Here is an 11,108-nt window from a genome sequence, read left to right as displayed (position 1 = left end):
TTTCTGTTCCAGGATTCAATCTGGGATCATACTTTGCATATAATGCTAATGCCTTTTTTAAAATTTTTATTTTATTTTATTTTATTTATTGTTGGCTGCGTTGGGTCTTTGTTGCTATGCACGGGCTTTTCTCTGGTTGTGGCGAGCGGGGGCTACTCTTCGTTGAGGTGCACAGGCTTCTCTTGTTGTGGAGCACGGGCTCTTGGCGTGTGGGCTTCAGTAGTTGTGGCACGCAGGCTCAGTAGTTGTGGCTCGTGGGCTCTGGAGCGCAGGCTCAGTAGTTGTGGCGCACGGGCTTAGTTGCTCTGCGGCATGTGGGATCTTCCCGGGCCAGGGATCAAACCCGTGTCCCCTGCATTGGCAGTACGACTCTTAACCACTGCGCCACCAGGGAAGCCCCGGTAATGCCTTTTTAAGTCTCCTCCAATCTGTGAAAATTCCTGTTCTTTCCTTGTCTTTCATGACCGTAACATTTTTGAAAAGTACAGTTCAGTTATTTTGTAGAATGTCCCTCAGTTTGGGCTTCTCTGATGAGTTCTTACAATTAGGCTGAGGTTATGGGTTCCTGGCAAGAATGACACAAAGGTAATGTGCCCTTCTCATCACATCATATCAGAGGGTTCAAAATATTATATCTTATTACTAATGATGTGAACATTGCCTGGGAGGTGAACTGTCCATGGCTGAAGTGATACCCATTTCCTGAAGCAGCCACCTGAGATAGTGTGCACAATACAGGCTTACACAGGCTAGGGCCAGAGGTCCCTGAGGGTCTTGCCTTCTGGGTTGCTTCACACCTGTCTCTGACTCACTCCTGACATGTGCCACAGAGCTCATGCCAAGTCCTGATGCAAAACTTTGTGGTGAAAATGTAATGGGAGAAAAGACACTTTTTTTCCTATCTTTCCTTCATTCTGAAAACAAAATCAGGAAATTTTTTCTATACAAGCATTGAGAAAAGTATTTGCTTGCCATACAATGAAGGAAGAATATGAAAGTTTTGCAAATTCAACCATTTATTCTTTTGTTCATTGAATAAACATTAATTGAGCACTTACTCTGTTACATGCCCTTCCTTCAAGGTACTCATATGGGATTATGGGAAAAATCCATGGTTACCAGTGTGGTTATGGCTGCAGACAAACAGGGCTGTGGGAAGGGGTGGCTGAGAAGACAGAAGGGGATTAGTTGTACATGATACCACTTCTAAGAGGGGCTGAAGATTTAAAAAGCTTTCTAAAAGATGGCAGGAAGTGAAGCTGGAGTGATGTGCAGTGGCTTGGTCATGGGTAGTGAGGAATTCAAGGCTTAGGACTTTCTGCTGCATGTGATGAGAGAGTCATGAGAAGGTTATGTGACATGACAAAATTCGTGTTTTAAAAAAGTAATGTAGGGGGACTTTCCTGGTGGCACAGTGGTTAAGAATCCGCCTGCCAGTGCAGGGGACACGGGTTCGAGCCTTGGTCTGGGAAGATCCCACATGCCGCGGAGCAACTAAGCCCGTGCACCACAACTACTGAGCCTGTGCTCTAGAGCACGCGAGCCACAACTACTGAGCCCACGTGCCACAACTACTGAAGCCCGTGCGCCTAGAGCCTGTGCTCCACAACAAGAGAAGCCACCGCAGTGAGAAGCTCACATACCGCAACGAAGAATAGGCCCCACTCGCCAGAACTAGAGAAAGCCCACGTGCAGCAACGAAGACCCAATGCAGCTAAAATAAATTAAAAAAAAAAAAGTAATATAGGGACTTCCCTGGTACTCCAGTGGTCAAGAATCTGGCTTCCACTGCAGGGGGCGTGGGTTCGATCACTGGTCGGGGAGATCCCGCATGCCAGGCAGTGTGGCCAAAAATTTAAATAAATAAATAAAAATAAAAAAGTAATGTCTATCAAAGGTATAGGGACAATGTACTCAATACACAAAGAACTCCTGTAGTTCAATAACTATAAAAGGCAAGCAACCCCCAACTGAAAAATGGGCAGTGGACATAACTAGGTGGTTCACGAAATGGGAAATACAAATAGCCATGAAGCACATGTAAAGATTCTCAACCTCACTAATACTCAAAGCAATGCAAATAAATAAATAATAAAATGTTGTTCTTCATTTAACTCATTGGTAAAGACCAAAAGTAAAAATGACAACTACTTCTGTGGTAAGTTCTCTATGCCAATTGCCCAACTAAGCACTCATTTAGTCCTCCAAAGGATTCTGTGATGTAGGAACTATTTTAAAAATCCATTTTACATATAAGAGAACTGCAGCACAGAGAGGGTAACTGAGTTGGCCAAGATCACAAAATAGTAAGTACTATGGATGATGCCCAGAGCTACTAAAGATGGAAGAAAATGGGCACGTTCATACACTGCTGATAAGGGCACAAATTGATTCAACATTTATCAGGGGCAGTATAATAATATATATGCCTTTCCTGACCCAATGACTCCATTTCTAAGACTAGATCTGAAGGAAAGAATGGAAAATTGGGGCAGGATGTTCTGTATGCTAATGAGTGAATGTATGTCATACTTTTACTAAAAAGGTTTAAAAATTCTTCATGGCTTGACAAGGAACAATAGCTACAATATTTTGTTAAATGGAGAAAGCAATTTGAGGAATATGTAGGGGATTTCTGGGAAATTAATAACATTCTCTTATTTAACCTGGTGAGAGTCACACAGGTACTGTACTGATTTTACAATTTGTCAAACTGTTCATGTATGTTGTATGCATGTTCTTCTCTATTAGGTATATTTCACTTTTTTAAAAAATAGAGAAGCACTTCCAGAATAGTAGCACTAGGAGCTTGGTAGACCTTGTCCTCAACAAAGCAACCCTAACTACTGAAAATTATTTTTTAAAACAACACTTTAAAGTCTCTGGGAATTGCGTAAGGGTATACAGGAAATGGCGAAACATTTGTTCAAGAAACTCCAATAAATCACTGTAAGAACACCAAGAGTCTGGCACTTGAGCCATGACTTGCTCCCTCCTTGAACCCCAGCGCAGTGTGACAAAAAGAAGCTCTACTCCAGGACAGTGTGGCCAAGAACATGGGGCTCTCTCTCCCTCCCGTTCCCAGTCTACAGCAGTGGTTTCTCCTCATGAGGGGTAGGCTACCAGCTTGTCTCATCTCCTCCAGCCCCATGTTACAGAAGCTCTATTCTGGGAACGCATGACTAATAGGTCTGGGGCTCTCTTCTACCACCCAGACCCCATTCTTAGGGTGGAAGCTTTACCCCAGTGTGGCAGACCAAGCATACTGGGCCCCAATTGCCCACTCCACAGCTTACTGTTAGAGTGCGGGTTCCACACTGGGAAAGACAAGCAGACAATACCAAGGGATATAACCTCCCCAGCACCCTGCTCATAGAAGATCGAGTGTCAGTCACTCCAAGAGAAGTGGGCTTCTGATCCACCCCCAGCTCTTGAGGGGGAGTACAAAGAACAGAGAGTTTAATAGCTCTCCTTAAGGGGACTGATTTACTTGGACAGAAAGTCAAGAAGTTAAAGAATAAGGGCTTTATGAGCAATTAAGAGGCGGCTGGTATCTCCAAGATAGCAACAAGCAAAACAGAGAGAAACAGCTAAGAATCCTTCTAGGGTCAGAGCAAGCCACAAAGACTGCTCTCAAAGACTACACCATACTTATACCTGAAACATTGTAAATCAACTATTCTTCAATTTAAAAAAAAGATTAAAAAAAAGACCACCCCGGGCTTCCCTGGTGGCGCAGTGGTTGAGAATCTGCCTGCCAATGCAGGGGACACGGGTTCGAGCCCTGGTCTGGGAAGATCCCACATGCCGTGGAGCAACTAGGCCCGTGAGCCACAACTACTGAGCCTGCGCGTCTGGAGCCTGTGCTCCACAACAAGAGAGGCCGCGATAGTGAGAGGCCCGCGCTCTGCGATGAAGAGTGGCCCCCGCTTGCCGCAACTAGAGAAAGCCCTCGCACAGAAACGAAGACCCAACACAGCCATAAATAAATAAATATATATTTAAAAAAAAGACCACCCCATATTTTAATTGAAAAAGGGGCCTGACTTTAATTGAATAAGACTTTAATTGGTTAACTGGAAAAAATTATGCACCAGGGTACTGTAAAAAATTAGTACCGGTTAAGCTAGGTATGGTATCAATACGGGCAGACCAGCCAGAAATTAAACCAAGAGATCAGGGAAAGAAACAAAGAGAGCCTGGATAAAAGCAAGGTCATTCCAGGGTGACTGTGCTCATGCCCAAGCCTGAACCCTTTGAAGAAGGACATCAGGTGGAAATAGATATGACTAAATTAGTCCAGTCAAGTCACTAAACAAATAAACAAGCAAAGGAAAACAAAAATGGGCAGATCAGTATCTAGAGTTGCTATAATATATTATCTAAAATGTTCAGTGAAATATGCAGAGAAACAAGAAAATGTGACCCATACATGGCAGGAGCAGGCAGAACAGGAAACAGAAACTGTTAGAGGGCCCAAATGTAGGACCTAACAGATAAAGACTTCAAAGAGAAACAGGAAGGAAGGGGGCAGGGTACAATCTTTAAAAGAATGACACACCAGTTGAGGATAAGACATAAAGTGGTTAGAACCAACTAGGTCCAAGATGGCAGAAGATTCAACTTCCAAGAGACCTGGAGCCTCATTATATGCTCATTTTAATATATTAGCATAAGCTAAATGACACACCCATAGGCACCATGACAGTTCCGAGGCTAAACATAGAAGGCCAAAAAGTAGGTGGCAGCCAAATCCTGGAAATCCTTGCCCCTTCTCCAAAATAGTTGGAATAATCTTCCTACTCATTAGTCTACAAAATTACCCAGCCCATAAAAACTAAATACCGCATATTTCAGGGCCTCTCGCCTTCTGAGCTGGTCCACACTCTGTCTGTGGAGTGTATTTCTCCCAGGGCTACTCTCACCTTTTGAGACAGAGTGCATTCTGTCTATGGAATGTGTATCTCTCTAAATAAATCCACTTTTTACCTATCACTTTGTCTCTCACTGAATTCTTTCTGTGATGAGACATAAACAACTAGAGCTTCATTAAGTCCTGAGACCAGGTGTGTGATTTCAATTAAAAGACAGTGTGTTTAAGTCCCAATCTGGGTTTCAGCTGGACTTGAGTTCCAGTCTGAGGTGTACGGTTTCAAAAACAGCTATTAAATTTGTTCAAAGAAGTAAGAAATCATGTATAAAGACGTAAGAGAGGAAAAAGTGATGTGATGACACGAGCAAAGATAAAGAGATTGGAAGATGCTATGCTTCTGGCTTTGAAGATAGAAAAAGGGGCCACAAGCCAAGGGATATAGGTGGCCACTAGAAACCAGAAAAAGCAAGGAAACTGATTTTCCCCTAGAGCCTCCAGGAGGAATTTAGCCCTAACAACACCTCGAATTTAGGAACTCTGACCTCCAGAACTGAACCAAGATGGTGGAGTAGAAGGACGTTCTCTCACTCCCTCTGGCGAGAACACCAGAATCACAACTAGCTGCTGGACAATCATCGACAGGACGACACTGGAACTCACCAGAAAAGACAACCCACATCCAAAGACGAAGGAGAAGCCAAAATGAGACGGTAGGAGGGGCGCGATCACAGTAAAATCAAATCCCATAACTGCTGGGTAGGTGACTCACAGACTGGAGAACACTTATACCACAGAAGTCCACCCACTGGAGTGAAGGCTCTGAGCCCCACGTCACGTTGCCAACCTGGGGGTCTGGCAATGGGAGGAGAAATTCCTAGAGAATCAGACTTTGAAGGCTAGTGGGATTTGATTGCAGGATTGGGGGAAAAAGAGACTCCACCCTTGGAGGGCACACACAAAGTAGTGTGCGCATCGGGATCCAGGGGAAGGAGCAGTGACCCCAGGGGAGACTGAACCAGACCTACCTGCTAGTGTTGGAGGGTCTCCTGCAGAGGCGGGAGGTGGCTGTGGCTCACTGTGGGTACGGGGACACTGGCAGCAGAAGTTCTGGGAAGTGCTCCTTGGGGTGAGCCCTCCCAGAGTCCGCCATTGGCCCCACCAAGGAGCCCAGGTAGGCTCCAGTGTTGGGTTGCCTCAGGCCAAACAACCAACAGGGAGGGAACTCAGCCCCACCCATCAGCAGTCAGTGGATTAAAGTTTTACTGAGCTCTGCCTACCAGAGCAACAGTCAGCTCTACCCACCACCAGTCCCTCCCATCAGGAAACTTGCACGAGCCTCTGAGATAGCCTCATTCACCAGAGGGCAGACAGCAGAAGCAAGAAGACTACAACCCTACAGCCTGTGGAATAAAAAACACATTCACAGAAAGATATACAAGATGAAAAGGCAGAGGGCTATGTACCAGATGAAGGAACAAGATAAAACCCCAGAAAAACAACTAAATGAAGTGGAGATAGGCAACCTTCCAGAAAAAGAATTCAGAATAATGATAGTGAAGATGATCCAGGACCTCGGAAAAAGAATGGAGGCAAAGATGGAGAAAAGACAAGAAATGTTTAACAAAGACATAGAAGAATTAAACAACAAACAAACAGAGATGAACAATACAATAACTGAAATGAAAACTACACTAGAAGGAATCAATAGCAGAATAATTGAGGCAGAAGAACGGGTAAGTGACCTGGAAAACAGAATGCTGGAATTCACTGCTGTGGAACAGAATAAAGAAAAAGGAATGAAAAGAAATGAAGACGGCCTAGGACCATCTTCCTTCCCAAGTCCAGGAAGCACAGAGGGTCCCATACAGGATAAACCCAAAGACAAACACGCTGAGACACATAGTAATCAAACTGGCAAAAATTAAAGACAAAGAAAAATTATTGAAAGCAGCAAGGAAAAAATGACAAATAATATACAAGGGAACTCCCATAAGGTTAACAGCTGATTTCTCAGCAGAAAATCTACAAGCCAGAAGGGAGTGGCAGGATGTACTTAAAGTGATGAAAGGGAAGAACCTACAACCAAGATTACTCTACCTGGAAAGGATCTCATTCAGATTCGATGGAGAAATCAAAAGCTTTACAGACAAGCAAAAGCTAACAGAATTCAGCACCACCAAACCAGCCCTACAACAAATGCTAAAGGAACTTCTCTAAGTGGGAAACACAAGAGAAGAAAAGGACCTACAAAAAGAAACCCAGAACAATTAAGAAAATGGTAATAGGAACATACATATCGATAATTACCTTAAACGTGAATGGATTAAATGCTCCAACCAAAAGACAGAGGCTTGCTGAATGGATACAAAAACAAGACCCATCTATGTGCTGTCTACAAGAGACCCACTTCAGACCAAGGGACACATACAGACTGAAAGTGAGGGGATGGAAAAAGATATTCCATACAAATGGAAATCAAAAGAAAGTTGGAGTAGCAATACTCACATCAGATAAAATAGACTTTAAAATAAAGAGACAAGGAAGGACACTACATAATGATCAAGGGATCAATCCAAGAAGAAGATATAACAATTATAAATATATATGCACCCAACATAGGAGCACCTCAATACATAAGGCAACTGCTAACAGCTATAAAAGAGGAAATCGACAGTAACAAAATAATAGTGGGGGATTTTAACACCTCACTTACACCAATAGACAGATCATCCAAAATGAAAATAAATAAGGAAACAGAAGCTTTAAATGACACAATAGACCAGATAGATTTAATTGATACTTTTAGGACATTCTATCTAAAAACAGCAGATTACACTTTCTTCTCAAGTGCACACAGAACATTCTCCAGGATAGATCACAACTTGGGTCACAAATCAAGCCTCAGTAAATTTAAGAAAATTGAAATCATATCAAGCATCTTTTCTGACCACAACCCTATGAGATTAGAAATGAATTACAGGGGAAAAATGTAAAAAACACAAACACATGGAGGCTAAACAATATGTTACTAAATAACCAAGAGATCACTGAAGAAATCAAAGAGTAAATCAAAAAATACCTAGAGACAAATGACAATGAAAACACGACGATCCAAAACCTATGGGACGCAGCAAAAGCAGTTCTAAGAGGGAAGTTTATAGCTATACAAGCCTACCTCAAGAAACAAGAAAAATCTCAAGTAAACAATCTAACCTTATACCTAAAGGAACTGGAGAAAGAAGAACAAACAAAACCCAAAGTTAGCAGAAGGAAAGAAATCATAAAGATCAGAGCAGAAATAAATGAAATAGAACCAAAGAAAACAATAGCAGAGATCAATAAAACTAAAAGCTGGTTCTTTGAGAAGATAAACTAAATTGATAAACCATTAGCCAGACTCATCAAGAAAAAGAGGGAGAGGACTCCAAACAATAAAATTAGAAATGAAAAAGAAGTTACAACAGACAATGCAGAAATACAAAGCATCCTAAGAGACTACTACAAGCAACTCTATGCCAATAAAATGGACAACCTGGAAGAAATGGACAAATTCTTAGAAAGGTATAACCTTCCAAGTCTGAAACAGGAAGAAATAGAAAATATGAACAGACCAATCACAAAAAATGAAATTGAAACTGTGATTAAAAATGTTCCAACAAACATCAGTCCAGGACTAGATGGCTTCACAGGTGAATTGTATCAAACATCTAAAGAAGATCTAACACCCATCCTTCTCAAACTCTTCCAAAAAATTGCAGAGGAAGGAACACTCCCAAACTCATTCTATGAGGCCACCATCACCCTGATACCAAAACCAGACAAAGATACTACAAGAAAAGAAAATTACAGAACAATATCACTGATGAATATAGATGCAAAAGTCCTCAACAAAATACTAGCAAACAGAATCCAACAACACATTAAAAGGATCGTACACCATGATCAAGTGGGATTTATCCCAGGGATGCAAGGATTCTTCAATATACACAAATCAATCAATGTGATACACCATATTAACAAATTGAAGAATAAAAACCACATGATCATCTCAATAGATGCAGAAAAAGCTTTTGACAAAATTCAACACCCATTTATGAGAAAAACTCTCCAGAAAGTGGGCATAGAGGGAACCTACCTCAACATAATAAAGGCCATATACGACAAACTCACAGCAAACATCATTCTCAATGGTGAAAAACTGAAAGCATTTCCTCTACGATCAGGAACAAGACAAGGATGTCCACTCTCACCACTATTTTTCAACATAGTTTTGGAAGTCCTAGCCATGGCAGTCAGAGAAGAAAAGGAAATAAAAGGCATACAAATTGGAAAAGAAGAAGTAAAACTGTCACTGTTTGCAGATGACATGATGCTATACATAGAGAATCCTAAAAATGCCACCAGAAAACTACTAGAGCTAATCAATGAATTTGGTAAAGTTGCAGGATACAAAATTAATGCAGAGACATCTCTTGCATTCCTGTACACTAATGATGAACAATCTGAAACAGAAATTAAGGAAACACTCTCATTTACCATTGCAACAAAAATAATAAATTGCCTAGGAATAAACCTACCTAGGGAGACAAAAGACCTTTATGCAGAAAAGTATAAGACACTGATGCAAGAAATTAAAGATGATACAAACAGATGGAGAGATATACCATGTACTTGGATTGGAAGAATCAATATTGTGAAAATGAGTATATTACTCAAAGCAATCTACAGATTCAATGCAATCCCTATCAAACTACCAATGGCATTTTTTATGGAACTAGAACAAAAAATCTTAAAATTTGTATGGAGACACAAAAGACCCCGAATAGCCAAAGCAGTCTTGAGTGAAAAAAAACGGAGCTGGAGGAATCAGACTCCCTGACTTCAGACTATACTACAAAGCTACAGTAATCAAGACAATATGGTACTGGCACAAAAACAGAAACATAGATCAAGGGAAGAAGATAGAAAGCCCAGAGATAAATCCTCGCACCTATGCTCAAGTAATCTATCACAAAGGAGGCAAGGATATACAGTGGAGAAAGACAGTCTCTTCAATAAGTGGTGCTGGGAAAACTGGACAGCTACATGTAAAAGAATGAAAGTAGAACACTCCCTGACACCATACACAAAAATAAACTCAAAATGGATTCAAGACCTAAATGTAAGACTGGACACTATAAAACTCTTAGAGGATAACATAGGAAGAACAGTCTTTGACATAAATCACAGCAAGGTCTTTTTTGATCCACCTCCTAGAGTAATGGAAATAAAAACAAAAATAAACAAATGGGACCTAATGAAACTTAAAAGCTTTTGCACAGCAAAGGAAACCATAAACAAGACCAAAAGACAACCCTCAGAATGGGAGAAAATATTTGCAAATGAATCAATGGACAAAGGATTAATCTCCAAAATATATAAATAGCTCATGTAGCTCAATATTAAAGAAACAAACAACCCAGTCCAAAAATGGGCAGAAGACCTAAATAGACATTTCTCCAAAGAAGACATACACATGGCCAAGAAGCACATGAAAAGCTGCTCAACATCACTAATTATTAGAGAAATGCAAATCAAAACTTCAGTGAGGTATCACCTCACACCAGTTAGAATGGGCATCATCAGAAAATCTACAAACAACAAATGCTGGAGGGGGTATGGAGAAAAGGGTACCCTCTTGCACTGTTGGTGGGAATGTAAATTGATACAGCCACTATGGAGAACAGTATGGAGGTTCCTTAAAAAACTAAAAATAGAATTACCATATGATCCAGCAATCCCACTCCTGGGCATATACCCAGAGAAAACCATAATTCAAAAAGACACATGCACCCCAACGTTCATTGCAGCACTATTTACAATAGCCAGGTCATGGAAGCAACCTAAATGCCCATTGACAGATGAATGGATAAAGAAGAAGTGGTACATATATACAATGGAATATTACTCAGCCATAAAAAGGAGCGAAATTGGGTCATTTGTCAAGACGTGGATGGATCTAGAGACTGTCATACAGAGTGAAGTAAGTCAGAAAGAGCAAAACAAATATCGTATATTAATGGATGTATGTAGAACGTAGAAAAATGGTACAGATGAACTGGTTTGCAGGGCAGAAATTGAGACACAGATGTAGAGAACAAACGTATGGACACCAAGGGGGGAAATTGGTGGTGGTGTGATGAATTCGGTGATTGGGATTGACATGTATATACTGATGTGTATAAAATTGATGACT

The sequence above is a fragment of the Pseudorca crassidens genome, chromosome X (genome assembly GCF_039906515.1).
Source record: "Pseudorca crassidens isolate mPseCra1 chromosome X, mPseCra1.hap1, whole genome shotgun sequence".
NCBI classification, from domain to species: Eukaryota; Metazoa; Chordata; class Mammalia; order Artiodactyla; family Delphinidae; genus Pseudorca; species Pseudorca crassidens.
This window is presented reverse-complemented; position numbering follows the sequence as displayed.